This window comes from Tenrec ecaudatus (genome assembly GCF_050624435.1).
Source record: "Tenrec ecaudatus isolate mTenEca1 chromosome 2 unlocalized genomic scaffold, mTenEca1.hap1 SUPER_2_unloc_13, whole genome shotgun sequence".
Classification (NCBI taxonomy): Eukaryota; Metazoa; Chordata; class Mammalia; order Afrosoricida; family Tenrecidae; genus Tenrec; species Tenrec ecaudatus.
The window spans coordinates 1,013,271-1,031,932 of NW_027457573.1; positions in this window are offsets into that span (position 1 = coordinate 1,013,271).

Consider the following 18,662-nt stretch of genomic DNA (forward strand, 5'->3'; position numbering starts at 1 on the left):
TCCAAATGACCGCTAGGGAGCCTACATAGTCCAAATGCCCGCTAGGTAACCTAGATAGTCTAAGGGCCCTCTAGGTAACCTACATAGTCCTAGTGCCCCCTAGTTAACCTACATTTTCCAAGTGCCCGATAGGGAACCTACATAGTCCAAGTGCCCGCTAGGTAACCTACATAGTCCAAATGCCCTCTAGTTAACCTACATAGTCCACGTGCCCGATAGGGAACTTACATAGTCCAAGTGCCCGCTAGGGAACTTACATAGGCCAAGGGCCTGCTATGGAACCTACATAGTCCAAGTGCCCGTTAGTTAACCTAGATAGTCCAAGTGCCCTCTTGGTAACCTACATAGTCCAACAGCCCGCTAGGTAACCTACATACTCCAAGAACCCGCTAGGTAACGTAGATAGTTTAAGTGCCAGCTAGGTAACCTACAGAGTCTAAGTGCCCGCTAGGTTATCTATATAGTCCAAATGCCCGCTAGGGAACCTACATAGTCCAAGTGCCCGCTAGGTAACCTAGATAATCCAAGTGCCCGCTAGTTAACCTAGATAGCCCAAGTACCCGCTAGTTAACATAGATCGGCCAATTGTCCGCTAGTTAACCTACATAGTCCAAGTGCCCGCTAGGGAACCTAGATAGTCCAAGTGCCCTTCAGGGAAACTACATAGTCAAAGTGCCCGCTAGGGAACCTACATAGTCCAAATGCCCGCTAGGGAACCTACATAGTCCAAGTGCCCGCTAGTTAACCTAGATAGTCCAAGTGCCCGCTAGGTAACCTACATAGTCCAAGTGCCCGCTAGGTAACCTATATAGTCCAAATGCCCGCTAGGGAACCTAATAGTCCAAGTGCCCGCTAGTTAACCTAGATAGTCCAAGTGCCCGCTAGTTAACCTAGATAGTCCAAGTGCCCGCTAGTTAACCAGGATCATCAAAGTGCCCTCTAGTTAACTTACATAGTCCAAAGGCCTGCTAGTTAACCAACATAGACCCAGGGCCCGCTTGTTAACCTACATAGTCCAAGTCCCCGCTAGGTAACCTAGACAGTCCAAGTGACCATTAGGTTACCTACATAGTCCAAGTGCCCGTTCGTTAACCTACATAATCCAAGTGCCCGCTAGGTAACGTAGATAGCCCAAGTGCCCGCTAGGGAACATACATAGTCCAAGTGCCCGCTAAGTAACCTAGATAGTCCAAGTGCCCGCTAGTTAACCTACATAGTCCCAGGGCCCGCTAGTTAACCTACATAGTCCAAGGGCCCGCTAGTTAACCTACACCGTCCAAGGGCCCGCTAGTTAACCTACGTAGTCCAAGTGCCCTCAAGTTAACCTACATACTCCAAGTGCCCGCTAGGTAACCTAGACAGTTCAAGTGAACACTAGGTTACCTACATAGTCCAAGTACCCGTTCGTTTACCTACATACTCCAAGTGCCTGCTAGGTAACCAATATAGTCCAAATGCCCGCTAGGGACCCTAATAGTCCAAATGCCCGCTAGTTAACCTAGATAGTCCAAGTGCTCGCTACTTAACATAGATAGTCCAAGTGCCCGCTAGTTAACCTAGATAGACCAAGTGCCCGCTAGGGAACCTATCTAGTCCAAGTGCCCGATAGGGAACCTACATAGTCCAAGTGCCCGCTAGATAACATAGATAGTCCAAGTACCCGCTAGGAAACGTACATAATCCAAGTGCCCGCTAGGTAACGTACATAGTCCAAGTGCCCGCTAGGTAACCTAGATAATCCAAGTGCCCGCTAGGGAACGTACATAGTCCAAGTGCCCGCTAGGTAACCTAGATAGTCCAAGTGCCCGCTAGGGAACCCACATAGTCCAAGTGCCTGCTAGGGAACTTACATAGTCCAAGGGCCCGCTAGGGAACCTACATAGTCCAAGTGCCCGTTAGTTAACCTAGATAGTCCAAGTGCCCGCATGGTAACCTAGATAGTCCAAATGCCCGCTAGGGAACACACATAGTCCAAGTGCCCGCTAGGGAACTTACATAGTCCAAGGGCCCGCTAGGGAACCTACATAGTCCAAGTGCCCGTTAGTTAACCTAGATAGTCCAAGTGCCCGCATGGTAACCTAGATATTCCAACAGCCCGGTAGGTAACCTACATACTCCAAGTACCCGCTAGGTAACGTAGATAGTTCAAGTGCCAGCTAGGTAACCTAGATAGTCCAAGTGCCCGCTAGGTACCCTACAAAGTCTAAGTTCCCGCTAGGTATTCTATATAGTCCAAATGACCGCTAGGGAGCCTACATAGTCCAAATGCTCGCTAGGTAACCTAGATAGTCTAAGGGCCCGCTTGGTAACCTACATAGTCCTAGTGCCCCCTAGTTAACCTACATTTTCCAAGTGCCCGATAGGGAACCTACATAGTCCACGTGCCTGCTAGGTAACCTACATAGTCCAAATGCCCTCTAGTTAACCTACATAGTCCAAGTGCCCGATAGGGAACCTACATAATCCAAGTGCCCGCTAGGGAACCTACATAGTCCAAGTGCCCGTTAGGTAACATAGATAGTCCAAATGCCCGCCAGGAAACCCACATATTCCAAATGCCCGCTAGGGAACTTACATAGTCCAAGGGCCCGCTAGGGAACCTACACAGTCCAAGTGTCCGTTAGTTAACCTAGATAGTCCAAGTGTCCGCTTGGTAACCTAGATAGTCCAACAGCCCTCTAGGTAACCTACATACTCCAAGAACCCGCTATAACGTAGATAGTTCAAGTGCCAGCTAGGTAACCTAGATAGTCCATGTGCCGCTAGGTAACCTACAAAGTCTAAGTGCCCGCTAGGTTATCTATATAGTCCAAATGCCCGCTAGGGAATCTACATAGTCCAAGGGCCCGCTAGTTAACGTAGATAGTCCAAGTGCCGCTAGTTAATCTACATAGTCCAAGGGCCCGCTAGTTAACCTACATAGTCCAAGTACCCGCTAAGAAACCTACATAGTCCAAGTGCCCTCTAGTTAACCTAGATCGTCCAAGTGCCCGCTAAGAAACCTAGATATTTCAAGTCCCCGTTACCTAACCTAGATAGTCCAATTGCCCGCTAGGTTACCTACATAGTCCAAATACCCGTTCGGTAACCTAGATAGTGCAAGTGCCCGGTAGTTAACCTACATAATCCAAGTGCCCGCTAGGTAACCTAGATTGTCCAAGGGCCCACTAGTTAAGCTACATAGTCCAAGTGCCCGGTAGTTAACTTACGTAGTTCAAGTGTCCGTAGGGAACATACAGAGTCCAAGTGCCCGCTACGGAACCTACATAATCCAAGTGCCCGCTAGTTAATCTACATAGTTCAAGGGCCCGCTAGTTAACCTACATAATCCAAGTACCCGCTAGTTAAACTAGATCGTCCAAGTGTCCACTAATTAACCTACATAGTACAAGTGCCCGCTAGGGAACCTAGATAGTCTAAGTGCCCGCTCTGGAACCTACATAGTTCAAGTGACTACTAGGGAACCTACATAGTCCAAGTGCCCGCTCTGGAACATACATAGTCCAAGTGCCCGTTAGGGAATCTACATAGTCCAAGGCCCGCTAGTTAACGTAGATAGTCCAAGTGCCGCTAGTTAATCTACATAGTCCAAGGGCCCGCTAGTTAAACTACATAGTCCAAGTGCCCGCTAGTTAACCAACATCGTCCAAGGGCCCTCTAGTTAACCTAGCTAGTCCAAGTGCCCGCTAGTTAACCTACATAGTCCAAGTGCACGCTAGGTAACCTAGACATTTCAAGTGACCACTAGGTTACCTACATAGTCCAAGTGCCCGTTCGTTAACCTACATAGTCCAAGTGCCCACTAGGTAACCAATATAGAAAAAAATGCCCGCTAGGGGCCCTAATAGTCCATATGCCCGTTAGTTAACCTAGATAGTCCAAGTGCTCGCGAGTTAACATAGATAGACCAAGTGCCCGCTAGGGAACCTATCTAGTCCAAGTACCCACTAGGAAACGTACATAGTCCAAGTGCCCGCTAGGTAACGTACATAGTCCAAGTGCCCGCTAGGTAACTTAGATAGTCCAAGTGCCCGCTAGGGAACGTACATAGTCCAAGTGCCTGCTAGGTAACCTAGATAGTTCAAGTGCCCACTAGTTAACCTACATAGTCCAGGTTCACCCTAGGTAACCTATATAGTCCAAGGGCCCGCTAGGTAACCTATATTGTCCTGGTGCCCCCTAGTTAACCTACATTCTCCAAGTGCCCGATAGGGAACCTACATAGTCCAAGTGCCCGCTAGGTAACCTACATAGTCCAAATGCACGCTAGTTAATCTACATAGTCCAAGGGCCCGCTAGGGAACCTACATAGTCCAAGTGCCCGTTAGTTAACCTAGATAGTCCAAGTGCCCGCTAGGTAACCTAGATACTCCAACAGCCCGGCAGGTAACCTACATACTCCACGTACCCGCTAGGTAACATAGATAGTTCTAGTGCCCGCTAGGTAACCTACAAAGTCTAAGTGCCCGCTAGGTAATCTATATAGTCCAAATGACCGCTAGGGAGCCTACATAGTCCAAATGCCCGCTAGGTAACCTAGATAGTCTAAGGGCCCTCTAGGTAACCTACATAGTCCTAGTGCCCCCTAGTTAACCTACATTTTCCAAGTGCCCGATAGGGAACCTACATAGTCCAAGTGCCCGCTAGGTAACCTACATAGTCCAAATGCCCTCTAGTTAACCTACATAGTCCACGTGCCCGATAGGGAACTTACATAATCCAAGTGCCCGCTAGGGAACCTACATAGTCCAAGTGCCCGTTAAGTAACCTAGATAGTCCAAATGCCCGCCAGGAAACCCAAATAGTCCAAGTGCCCACTAGGGAACTTACATAGGCCAAGGGCCCGCTATGTAACCTACATAGTCCAAGTGCCCGTTAGTTAACCTAGATAGTCCAACAGCCCTCTAGGTAACCTACATACTCCATGAACCCGCTAGGTAACGTAGATAGTTCAAGTGCCAGCTAGGTAACCTACAGAGTCTAAGTGTCCACTAGGTTATCTATATAGTCCAAATGCCCGCTAGGGAACCTACATAGTCCAAGTTCCCGCTAGGTAACCTAGATAATCCAAGTGCCCGCTAGTTAACCTAGATAGTCCAAGTACCCGCTAGTTAACCTAGATCGGCCAATTGTCCGCTAGTTAACCTACATAGTCCAAGTGCCCGCTAGGTAACCTACATAGTCCAAGGGCCCTCTAGTTAACCTATATAGTCCAAGTGCCCGCTAGGGGACGTACATAGTCCAAGTGCCCGCTAGGTAACCTAGATAGTCCAAGTGCCCGCTAGGTTATGTACATAGTTCAAGTGCCCGCTAGGTAACCTAGATTGTCCAAGTGTCCGCTAGTTAACCTACATAGTCCAAGTGCCCGCTAGGTAACCTAGATAGTCCAAGGTCCTGCTAGTTAACCTACATAGTCCAATGCCCGATAGGGAACCTACATAGTCCAAGTGCCCGCTGAGGAACCTACATAGTCCAAGTGCCTGATAGGGAACCTACATATTCCAAGTGACGTTAGGGAACCTAGATAGTCCAAGTGCCCGTAGGGAAAGTATATAGTCCAAGTGCCCGCTAGGGAACCTACATAGTCAAAATGCCCGCTAGGGAACCTGCATTGTACAAGGGCCCTCTAATTAACCTAGATAGTTCACGTGCCCGCTAGTTAACCTACATAGTCCAAGGTCAGCTAGTTAACCTAGATAGTACAAGTGCCCGCTAGTTAACCTACATAGTCCAAGTGCCTGCTAGTTAACCTACATAGTCCAAGGGCCCGCTAGTTAACCTAGATATTCCAAGTTCCCGCTAGTTAACCTAGATCGTCCAAGTGTATGCTAGTTAACCTACATAATCCAAGTTCCCGTTAGGTAACCTAGATAGTACAAGTGCCCGCAAGGTAACCTCCATAGTCCAAGTGCCCGCTAGGTAATCTAGATATTTCAAGTTCCTGTTAGCTAACCTAGATAATCCAAGTGCCCGCTAGGTAACCTACATAGTCCAAGTGCCATTTCGTTAACCTAGATAGTCCAAGTGCCTGCTAGGTAAGCTACATAGTCCAAGGGCCTGCTCGGTAACCTATATAGTCCAAGTGTCCGCTAGGTAACCTACATAGTCCAAGTTCCCGCTAGGTAACCTACATAGTCCAAATGCCCTCTAGTTAACCTACATAGTCCAAGTGCACCATAGGGAACCTACATAATCCAAGTGCCCGCTAGGGAACCTACATAGTCCAAGTGCCAGTTAGGTAACCTAGATCGTCCAAATGCCCGCCAGGAAACCCACATAGTCCAAGTGCCCGCGAGAAACTTACATAGTCCAAGGGCCCGCTAGGGAACCTACATAGTCCAAGTGCCCGTTAGGTAACCTAGATCGTCCAAATGCCCGCCAGGAAACCCACATAGTCCAAGTGCCCGCTAGGGAACTTACATAGGCCAAGGGCCCGCTAGAGAACCTACATAGTCCAAGTGCCCGTTAGTTAACCTAGATAGTCCAAGTGCCCGCTTGGTAACCTAGATTGTCCAACAGACCGCTAGGTAACCTACATACTCCAAGAACCCGCTAGGTAACGTAGATAGTTCAAGTGCCCGCTAGGTAACCTACAGAGTCTAAGTGCCCGCTAGGTTATCTATATAGTCCAAATGAACCGCTAGGGAACCTACATAGTCCAAGTGCCTGCTAGGTAACCTAGATAATTCAAGTGCCCGCTAATTAACCTATATCGTCCTAATGCCCTCTAGTTAACCTAGATTGTCCAAGTGCCCACTAGTTAACCTACATAGTCAATTGGCCCGCTAGTTAACCTACATAGTGCAAGAGTCCGCTAGTTAACCTAGATCGTGCAAGTGTCTGCTAGTTAACCTACATAGTCCAAGTGCCAGTTAGCTAACCTAGATAGTCCAAGGGCCTGCTAGTTAACCAACATAGTCCAAGTGCCCGCTAGGTAACCTACATAGTCCAAGTGCCCGCTAGGTAACCTACATAGTCCAAGTGCCCGCTAGGTCACCTATATAGTCTAAATGCCCGCTAGGGAACCTAAATAGTCCAAGTGCCCTCTAGTTAAACTATTGTCCAAGGGACCGCTAGTTGACCTAGATATTCCAAGTACCCGCTAGTTAAGCTAGATCGTCCAAGTGCCCGCTAGGGAACCTACATAGTCCAATTGCCCGCTCTGGAACATACATAGTCCAAGTGCCCTTTAGTTAACCTATATAATCAAAGTGCCCGCTAGTTAACTTAGATAGTCCAAGAGCCCGCTAGGTAACCTACATAGTCCAAGTGCCCGCTAGGTAACCTATATAGTCCAAATGCCCGCTAGGGAACCTACATTGTCCAAGTGCCCGCTAGTTAACCAAGATAGTCCAATTGCCCGCTAGTTAACCTAGATAGTCCAAGTGCCCGCTAGTAAACCTAGATAGTCCAAGGGCCCGCTAGTTAATCTAGATAGTCCAAGTGCCCGCTTGTTAACCTACATAGTCCAAGGGCCCTCTAGTTAACCAAGATAGTCCAAGTGTCCGCTAGGGGACGTACATAGTCCAAGTGCCCGCTAGGTAACCTAGATAGTCCAAGTGCCCACTATTGTATGTACATAGTTCAAGTGCCCTGTAGGTAACCTAGATTGTCCAAGTGTCCGCTAGTTAACCTACATAGTCCAAGTGCCCGCTAGGTAACCTAGATAGTCCAAGGTTCTGCTAGTTAACCTACATAGTCCAATGCCCGATAGGGACCCTACATAGTCCATGTGCCCGCTAGGAACCTACTTAGTCCTAGTACCCGATAGGGAACCTACATATTCCAAATGCCCGTTAGGGAACCTAGATAGTCCAAGTGACCGTAGGGAACCTATATAGTCCAAGTGCCCGCTAGGGAACCTACATAGTCAAAGTGCCCGCTAGGGAACCTGCATTGTACAAGTGCCCGCTAATTAACCTAGATAGTCCAAGTGCCCGGTAGTTAACCTAGATAGTCCAAGTGCCCGCTAGTTAACCTTGATCATCCAATTGCCCGCTAGTTAACCTACATAGTCCAAGTGCCTGATAGGGCATCTACATAGTCCAAGTGCAAGCAGAGAACCTACATAGTCCAAGTGCCCGATAGGGAACCTACATATTCCAAGTGCCCGTTAGGGGACCTAGATAGTCCAAGTGCCCATAGGAACCTATATAGTCCAAGTGCCCACTAGGGAACCTACATAGTCCAAGTGCCCGCTACGTGACCTACATAGTGCAAGTGCCCGCTAGTTAACCTAGATAGTCCAAGTGCCCGTTAGGTAACCTACATAGTGCAAGTGTCCGCTAGTTAACCTATTGTCAAAGGGACCGCTAGTTAACCTAGATAGTCCAAGTACCCGCTAGTTAACCTAGATCGGCCAATTGTCCGCTAGTTAACCTACATAGTCCAAGTGCCCGCTAGGTAACCTAGATAGTCCAAGTGCCCTTTAGTGAACCTACATAGTCCAAGTGCCCGCTCTGGAACATACATAGTCCAAGTCCCCATTAGTTAACTTAGATAATCCAAGTGCCTGCTAGTTAACCTAGATAGTCCAAGTGCCCGCTAGGTAACCTGCATAGTCCAAGTGCCCGCTAGTTAACCTAGATAGTCCAAGTGCCCGCTAGTTAACCTAGATAGTCCAAGTGCCCGCTAGTTAACCATGATCATCAAAGTGCCCTCTAGTTAACTTACATAGTCCAAAGGCCTGCTAGTTAACCTACATAGACCTAGGGCCCGCTAGTTAGCCTAGATAGTCCAAGTGCCCGCTAGTTAACCTACATAGTCCAAGTCCCCGCTAGGTATCCTAGATAGTCCAAGTGACCATTAGGTTACCTACATAGTCCAAGTGCCCGTTCGTTAACCTACATAATCCAAGTGCCCGCTAGGTAACGTAGATAGCACAAGTGCCCGCTAGGGAACGTACATAGTCCAAGTGCCCGCTAAGTAACCTAGATAGTCCAAGTGCCCGCTAGTTAACCTACATAGTCCAAGTGCCTGCTAGGTAAACTACATAGTCCAAGTGCCCACTAGGTAACCTAGACAGTCCAATTGCCCGCTAGTTAACCAAGACAGTCCAAGTTCCAGATAGGGACCTACATAGTCCAAGTGCTTGCTAGGGAACCTACATAGTCCAAGTGCTAGCTAGGCATCCTACATAGTCCAAATGCCCATTAGTTAACCTAGATAGTCAAAGTGCCTGCTAGGTAACCTAAATAGTCCAAGTGCCCGCTAGGGAACCTACATAGTCCAAGTGCCCGTTAGCTAACCTAGATAGTCGAAGTGTCCGCTAGTTAACCTACATAGTCCAAGTGCCCGTTGGTTAACCTAGATAGGCCAAGTGCCCGCTAGGTAACCTAGACAGTCCAAGTGCCCGCTAGCTTACCTACATAGTCCAAGTGCACGTTCGTTAACCTAGATAGGCCAAGTGCCCGCTAGGTAACCTAGACAGTCCAAGTGCCCGCTAGGTAGCCAACATATTCCAAGTGCCCACTAGGTAACCTAAATAATCCAAATGCCCGCTAGGGAAACTACATAGTCCAAGTGCTCGCTAGTTAACCTAGATAGTCCAAGTGCCCGCTAGTAAACCTAGATAGTCCAAGGGCCCGCTAGTTAATCTAGATAGTCCAAGTGCCCGCTAGTTAACATACATAGTCCAAGGGCCCTCTAGTTAACCTAGATAGTCCAAGTGCCCGCTAGGGGACGTACATAATCCAAGTGCCCGATAGTTAACCTAGATAGTCCAAGTGCCCACTATTGTATGTACATAGTTCAAGTGCCCGGTAGGTAACCTAGATAGTCCAAGGTCCTGCTAGTTAACCTACATAGTCCAATGCCCGATAGGGACCCTACATAGTCCAAGTGCCCGCTGAGGAACCTACATAGTCCAAGTACCCGATAGGGAACCTACATATCCCAAGTGCCCGTTATGGAACCTAGATAGTCCAAGTGCCCGTAGGGAACCTATATAGTCCAAGTGCCCGCTAGGTAACCTACATAGTCAAAGTGCCCGCTAGGGAACCTGCATTGTACAAGTGCCCGCTAATTAACCTAGATAGTCCAAGTGCCTGCTAGTTAACCTAGTTAGTCCAAGTGCCCGCTAGTTAACCTTGATCATCCAATTGCCCGCTAGTTAACCTACATAGTCCAAGTGCCTGATAGGGACCCTACATAGTCCAAGTGCCCGCTGAGGAACCTACATAGTCCAAGTACCCGATAGGGAACCTACATATTCCAAGTGCCCGTTAGGGAACCTAGATAGTCCAAGTGCCCGTAGGGAACCTATATAATCCAAGTGCCCGCTAGGGAACCTACATAGTCAAACTGCGCCGCTACGTGACCTACATAGTGCAAGTGTCCGCTAGTTAACCTACATAGTCAAAGTGCCCGCTAGTTAAACTAGATAGTCCAAGTGCCCGCTAGGTAACCTACATAGTGCAAGTGTCCACTAGTTAACCTATTGTCCAAGGGACCGCTAGTTAACCTAGATAGTCCAAGTACCCGCTAGTTAACCTAGATCGTCTAATTGTCCGCTAGTTAACCTACATAGTCCAAGTGCCCGTTCGGTAACCTAGATAGTCCAAGTGCCCTTTAGGGAACCTACATAGTCCACGTGCCCGCTAGGGAACCTACATAGTCCAATTGCCCGCTCTGGAAAATACATAGTCCAAGTCCCCATTAGTTAACCTAGATAATCCAAGTGCCTGCTAGTTAACGTACATAGTCCAAGTGCCCGCTAGGTAACCTATATAGTCCAAATGCCCGCTAGGTATCCTACATAGTCCAAGTGCCCGCTAGTTAACCTAGTTAGTCCAAGTTCCCGCTAGTTAACCAGGATCATCAAAGTGCCCTCTAGTTAACTTACATAGTCCAAAGGCCTGCTAGTTAACCTACATAGACCAAGGGCCCGCTAGTTAATCTAGATAGTCCAAGTGCCCGCTAGTTAACCTACATAGTCCAAGTCCCCGCTAGGTAACCTAGACAGTCCAAGTGACCATTAGGTTACCTACATAGTCCAAGTGCCCGTTCGTTAACCTACATAATCCAAGTGCCCGCTAGGTAACGTAGATAGCACAAGTGCCCGCTAGGGAACATACATAGTCCAAGTGCCCGCTAAGTAACCTAGATAGTCCAAGTGCCCGCTAGTTAACCTACATAGCCCAATTGCCTGCTAGGTAAACTACATAGTCCAAGTGCCCACTAGGTAACCTAGACAGTCCAATTGCCCGCTAGTTAACATAGACAGTCCAAGTTCCCGATAGGGAACCTACATAGTCCATGTGCTCGCTAGGGAACCTACATAGTCCAAGTGCTCGCTAGCCATCCTACGTAGTCCAAATGCCCGTTAGTTAACCTAGAAAGTCAAAGTGCCTGCTAGGTAACCTAAATAGTCCAAGTGCCCGCTAGGGAACCTACATAGTCCAAGTACCCGCTAAGTAACCTAGATAGTCCAATTGCCCGTTAGCTAACCTAGATAGTCGAAGTGTCCGCTAGTTAACCTACATAGTCCCAGTGCCCGTTGGTTAACCTAGATAGGCCAAGTGCCCGCTAGGTAACCTTGACAGTCCAAGTGCCCGCTAGGTTACCTACATAGTCCAAGTGCCCGCTAGGTAACCTACATAGTCCAAGTGCCCACTAGGTAACCTAAATAATCCAAATGCCCGCTAGGGAAACTACATAGTCCAAGTGCACGCTAGTTAACCTAGATAGTCCAAGTGCCCGCTAGTAAACCTAGATAGTATAAGGGGCCGCTAGTTAATCTAGATAGTCCAAGTGCCCGCTAGTTAACCTAGATAGTCCAAGTGCCCGCTAGTTAACCTAGATCGTCTAAGTGCCCGCTAATTTACCTAGATAATCCAAGTGCCCGTTAGTTAACCTACATAGTCCAAGGTCCCTCTAGTTAACCTAGATAGTCCAAGTGCCCACTAGGGTATGTACATAGTTCAAGTGCCCGCTAGGTAACCTAAATTGTCCAAGTGTCCGCGAATTAACCTACATAGTCCAAGTGCCCGCTAGGTAACATAGATAGACCAAAGTCCTGCTCGTTAACCTACATAGTCCAATGCCCGATAGGGAACCTACATAGTCCAAGTGCCCGCTGAGGAACCTACATAGTCCAAGTGCCCGATAGGAAACCTACATATTCCAAGTGCCCGTTAGGGAACCTAGATAGTCCAAGTGCCCGTAGGGAACCTACATAATCCAAGTGCCCCTAGGGAACCTACATAGTCAAAATGCCCGCTAGGGAACCTGCATTATACAAGTGCTCGCTAATTGACCTAGATAGTCCACGTGCCCGCTAGTTAACCTAGATAGTCCAAGTGCCCGATAGTTAACCTACATAGTCCAAGTGCCTGATAGGGAACCTACATAGTCCAAGTGCCCGCAGAGGAACCTACATAGTCCAAGTGCCCGTTAGGGAACCTAGATAGTCCAAGTGCCCGTAGGGAACCTATATAGTCCAAGTGCCTGCTAGGGAACCTACATAGTAAAAGTGCCCGCTAGGGAACCTGCTTTGTGCGAGTGCCCGCTAGTTAACCTAGATAGTCCAAGTGCCCGTTAGTTAACCTAGATAGTCGAAGTGCCCGATAGTTAACCTACACAGTCCAAGGTCAGGTAGTTAACCTAGATAGTCCAAGGTCCTGCTAGTTAACCTACATAGTCCAATGCCCGATAGGGAACCTACATAGTCCAAGTGCCCGCTGAGGAACCTACATAGTCCAAGTGCCCGATAGGGAACCTACATATTCCAAGTGACGTTAGGGAACCTAGATAGTCCAAGTGTCCGTAGGGAAACTATATAGTCCAAGTGCCCGCTAGGGAACCTACATAGTCAAAATGCCCGCTAGGGAACCTGCATTGTACAAGTGCCCTCTAATTAACCTAGATAGTTCACGTGCCCGCTAGTTAACCTACATAGTCCAAGGTCAGCTAGTTAACCTAGATAGTACAAGTGCCCGCTAGTTAACCTACATAGTCCAAGTGCCTGCTAGTTAACCTACATAGTCCAAGGGCCCGCTAGTTAACCTAGATATTCCAAGTTCCCGCTAGTTAACCTAGATCGTCCAAGTGTATGCTAGTTAACCTACATAATCCAAGTTCCCGTTAGGTAACCTAGATAGTACAAGTGCCCGCAAGGTAACCTCCATAGTCCAAGTGCCCCCTAGGTAATCTAGATATTCCAAGTTCCTGTTAGCTAACCTAGATAATCCTAGTGCCCGCTAGGTAACCTACATAGTCCAAGTGCCATTTCGTTAACCTAGATAGTCCAAGTGCCTGCTAGGTAAGCTACATAGTCCAAGGGCCTGCTAGGTAACCTATATAATCCAAGTGTCCGCTAGGTAACCTACATAGTCCAAGTTCCCGCTAGGTAACCTACATAGTCCAAATGCCCTCTAGTTAACCTACATAGTCCAAGTGCACCATAGGGAACCTACATATTCCAAGTGCCCGCTAGGGAACCTACATAGTCCAAGTGCCCGTTAGGTAACCTAGATCGTCCAAATGCCCGCCAGGAAACCCACATAGTCCAAGTGCCCGCTAGGAACTTACATAGTCCAAGGGCCCACTAGGGAACCTACATAGTCCAAGTGCCTGTTAGGTAACCTAGATCGTCCAAATGCCCGCCAGGAAACCCACATAGTCCAAGTGCCCGCTAGGGAACTTACATAGTCCAAGGGCCCGCTAGAGAACCTACATAGTCCAAGTGCCCGTTAGTTAACCTAGATAGTCCAAGTGCCCGCTTGGTAACCTAGATTGTCCAACAGACCGCTAGGTAACCTACATACTCCAAGAACCCGCTAGGTAACGTAGATAGTTCAAGTGCCCGCTAGGTAACCTACAGAGTCTAAGTGCCCGCTAGGTTATCTATATAGTCCAAATGCCCGCTAGGGAACCTACATAGTCCAAGTGCCTGCTAGGTAACCTAGATAATTCAAGTGCCCGCTAATTAACCTATATCGTCCAAATGCCCTCTAGTTAACCTAGATTGTCCAAGTGCCCACTAGTTAACCTACATAGTCAATTGGCCCGCTAGTTAACCTACATAGTGCAAGAGTCCGCTAGTTAACCTAGATCGTGCAAGTGTCTGCTAGTTAACCTACATAGTCCAAGTGCCAGTTAGCTAACCTAGATAGTCCAAGGGCCTGCTAGTTAACCAACATAGTCCAAGTGCCCGCTAGGTAACCTACATAGTCCAAGTGCCCGCTAGGTAACCTATATAGTCTAAATGCCCGCTAGGGAACCTAAATAGTCCAAGTGCCCTCTAGTTAAACTATTGTCCAAGGGACCGCTAGTTGACCTAGATATTCCAAGTACCCGCTAGTTAAGCTAGATCGTCCAAGTGCCCGCTAGGGAACCTACATAGTCCAATTGCCCGCTCTGGAACATACATAGTCCAAGTGCCCTTTAGTTAACCTATATAATCAAAGTGCCCGCTAGTTAACTTAGATAGTCCAAGAGCCCGCTAGGTAACCTACATAGTCCAAGTGCCCGCTAGGTAACCTATATAGTCCAAATGCCCGCTAGGGAACCTACATTGTCCAAGTGCCCGCTAGTTAACCAAGATAGTCCAAGTGCCCGCTAGTTAACCTAGATAGTCCAAGTGCCCGCTAGTAAACCTAGATAGTCCAAGGGCCCGCTAGTTAATCTAGATAGTCCAAGTGCCCGCTAGTTAACCTACATAGTCCAAGGGCCCTCTAGTTAACCAAGATAGTCCAAGTGTCCGCTAGGGGACGTACATAGTCCAAGTGCCCGCTAGGTAACCTAGATAGTCCAAGTGCCCACTATTGTATGTACATAGTTCAAGTGCCCTGTAGGTAACCTAGATTGTCCAAGTGTCCGCTAGTTAACCTACATAGTCCAAGTGCCCACTAGGTAACCTAGATAGTCCAAGGTTCTGCTAGTTAACCTACATAGTCCAATGCCCGATAGGGACCCTACATAGTCCATGTGCCCGCTAGGAACCTACTTAGTCCTAGTACCTGATAGGGAACCTACATATTCCAAATGCCCGTTAGGGAACCTAGATAGTCCAAGTGACCGTAGGGAACCTATATAGTCCAAGTGCCCGCTAGGGAACCTACATAGTCAAAGTGCCCGCTAGGGAACCTGCATTGTACAAGTGCCCGCTAATTAACCTAGATAGTCCAAGTGCCCGGTAGTTAACCTAGATAGTCCAAGTGCCCGCTAGTTAACCTTGATCATCCAATTGCCCGCTAGTTAACCTACATAGTCCAAGTGCCTGATAGGGCATCTACATAGTCCAAGTGCAAGCAGAGAACCTACATAGTCCAAGTGCCCGATAGGGAACCTACATATTCCAAGTGCCCGTTAGGGGACCTAGATAGTCCAAGTGCCCATAGAGAACCTATATAGTCCAAGTGCCCACTAGGGAACCTACATAGTCCAAGTGCCCGCTACGTGACCTACATAGTGCAAGTGCCCGCTAGTTAACCTAGATAGTCCAAGTGCCCGCTAGGTAACCTACATAGTGCAAGTGTCCGCTAGTTAACCTATTGTCAAAGGGACCGCTAGTTAACCTAGATAGTCCAAGTACCCGCTAGTTAACCTAGATCGGCCAATTGTCCGCTAGTTAACCTACATAGTCCAAGTGCCCGCTAGGTAACCTAGATAGTCCAAGTGCCCTTTAGTGAACCTACATAGTCCAAGTGCCCGCTCTGGAACATACATAGTCCAAGTCCCCATTAGTTAACTTAGATAATCCAAGTGCCTGCTAGTTAACCTAGATAGTCCAAGTGCCCGCTAGGTAACCTACATAGTCCAAGTGCCCGCTAGGTAACCTATATAGTCCAAATGCCCGCTAGGGAACCTGCATAGTCCAAGTGCCCGCTAGTTAACCTAGATAGTCCAAGTGCCCGCTAGTTAACCTAGATAGTCCAAGTGCCCGCTAGTTAACCATGATCATCAAAGTGCCCTCTAGTTAACTTACATAGTCCAAAGGCCTGCTAGTTAACCTACATAGACCAAGGGCCCGCTAGTTAACCTAGATAGTCCAAGTGCCCGCTAGTTAACCTACATAGTCCAAGTCCCCGCTAGGTAACCTAGACAGTCCAAGTGACCATTAGGTTACCTACATAGTCCAAGTGCCCGTTCGTTAACCTACATAATCCAAGTGCCCGCTAGGTAACGTAGATAGCACAAGTGCCCGCTAGGGAACGTACATAGTCCAAGTGCCCGCTAAGTAAACTAGATAGTCCAAGTGCCCGCTAGTTAACCTACATAGTCCAAGTGCCTGCTAGGTAAACTACATAGTCCAAGTGCACCATAGGGAACCTAGACAGTCCAATTGCCCGCTAGTTAACCAAGACAGTCCAAGTTCCAGATAGGGACCTACATAGTCCAAGTGCTTGCTAGGGAACCTACATAGTCCAAGTGCTAGCTAGGCATCCTACATAGTCCAAATGCCCATTAGTTAACCTAGATAGTCAAAGTGCCTGCTAGGTAACCTAAATAGTCCAAGTGCCCGCTAGGGAACCTACATAGTTCAAGTGCCCGTTAGCTAACCTAGATAGTCGAAGTGTCCGCTAGTTAACCTACATAGTCCAAGTGCCCGTTAGTTAACCTAGATAGTCCAAGTGCCCGCTTGGTAACCTAGATTGTCCAACAGACCGCTAGGTAACCTACATACTCCAAGAACCCGCTAGGTAACGTAGATAGTTCAAGTGCCCGCTAGGTAACCTACAGAGTCTAAGTGCCCGCTAGGTTATCTATATAGTCCAAATGCCCGCTAGGGAACCTACATAGTCCAAGTGCCTGCTAGGTAACCTAGATAATTCAAGTGCCCGCTAATTAACCTATATCGTCCAAATGCCCTCTAGTTAACCTAGATTGTCCAAGTGCCCACTAGTTAACCTACATAGTCAATTGGCCCGCTAGTTAACCTACATAGTGCAAGAGTCCGCTAGTTAACCTAGATCGTGCAAGTGTCTGCTAGTTAACCTACATTGTCCAAGTGCCCGCTAGTTAACCAAGATAGTCCAAGTGCCCGCTAGTTAACCTAGATAGTCCAAGTGCCCGCTAGTAAACCTAGATAGTCCAAGGGCCCGCTAGTTAATCTAGATAGTCCAAGTGCCCGCTAGTTAACCTACATAGTCCAAGGGCCCTCTAGTTAACCAAGATAGTCCAAGTGTCCGCTAGGGGACGTACATAGTCCAAGTGCCCGCTAGGTAACCTAGATAGTCCAAGTGCCCACTATTGTATGTACATAGTTCAAGTGCCCTGTAGGTAACCTAGATTGTCCAAGTGTCCGCTAGTTAACCTACATAGTCCAAGTGCCCACTAGGTAACCTAGATAGTCCAAGGTTCTGCTAGTTAACCTACATAGTCCAATGCCCGATAGGGACCCTACATAGTCCATGTGCCCGCTAGGAACCTACTTAGTCCTAGTACCCGATAGGGAACCTACATATTCCAAATGCCCGTTAGGGAACCTAGATAGTCCAAGTGACCGTAGGGAACCTATATAGTCCAAGTGCCCGCTAGGGAACCTACATAGTCAAAGTGCCCGCTAGGGAACCTGCATTGTACAAGTGCCCGCTAATTAACCTAGATAGTCCAAGTGCCCGGTAGTTAACCTAGATAGTCCAAGTGCCCGCTAGTTAACCTTGATCATCCAATTGCCCGCTAGTTAACCTACATAGTCCAAGTGCCTGATAGGGCATCTACATAGTCCAAGTGCAAGCAGAGAACCTACATAGTCCAAGTGCCCGATAGGGAACCTACATATTCCAAGTGCCCGTTAGGGGACCTAGATAGTCCAAGTGCCCATAGAGAACCTATATAGTCCAAGTGCCCACTAGGGAACCTACATAGTCCAAGTGCCCGCTACGTGACCTACATAGTGCAAGTGCCCGCTAGTTAACCTAGATAGTCCAAGTGCCCGCTAGGTAACCTACATAGTGCAAGTGTCCGCTAGTTAACCTATTGTCAAAGGGACCGCTAGTTAACCTAGATAGTCCAAGTACCCGCTAGTTAACCTAGATCGGCCAATTGTCCGCTAGTTAACCTACATAGTCCAAGTGCCCGCTAGGTAACCTAGATAGTCCAAGTGCCCTTTAGTGAACCTACATAGTCCAAGTGCCCGCTCTGGAACATACATAGTCCAAGTCCCCATTAGTTAACTTAGATAATCCAAGTGCCTGCTAGTTAACCTAGATAGTCCAAGTGCCCGCTAGGTAACCTACATAGTCCAAGTGCCCGCTAGGTAACCTATATAGTCCAAATGCCCGCTAGGGAACCTGCATAGTCCAAGTGCCCGCTAGTTAACCTAGATAGTCCAAGTGCCCGCTAGTTAACCTAGATAGTCCAAGTGCCCGCTAGTTAACCATGATCATCAAAGTGCCCTCTAGTTAACTTACATAGTCCAAAGGCCTTCTAGTTAACCTACATAGACCAAGGGCCGCTAGTTAACCTAGATAGTCCAAGTGCCCGCTAGTTAACCTACATAGTCCAAGTCCCCGCTAGGTAACCTAGACAGTCCAAGTGACCATTAGGTTACCTACATAGTCCAAGTGCCCGTTCGTTAACCTACATAATCCAAGTGCCCGCTAGGTAACGTAGATAGCACAAGTGCCCGCTAGGGAACGTACATAGTCCAAGTGCCCGTTAAGTAACCTAGATAGTCCAAGTGCCCGCTAGTTAACCTACATAGTCCAAGTGCCTGC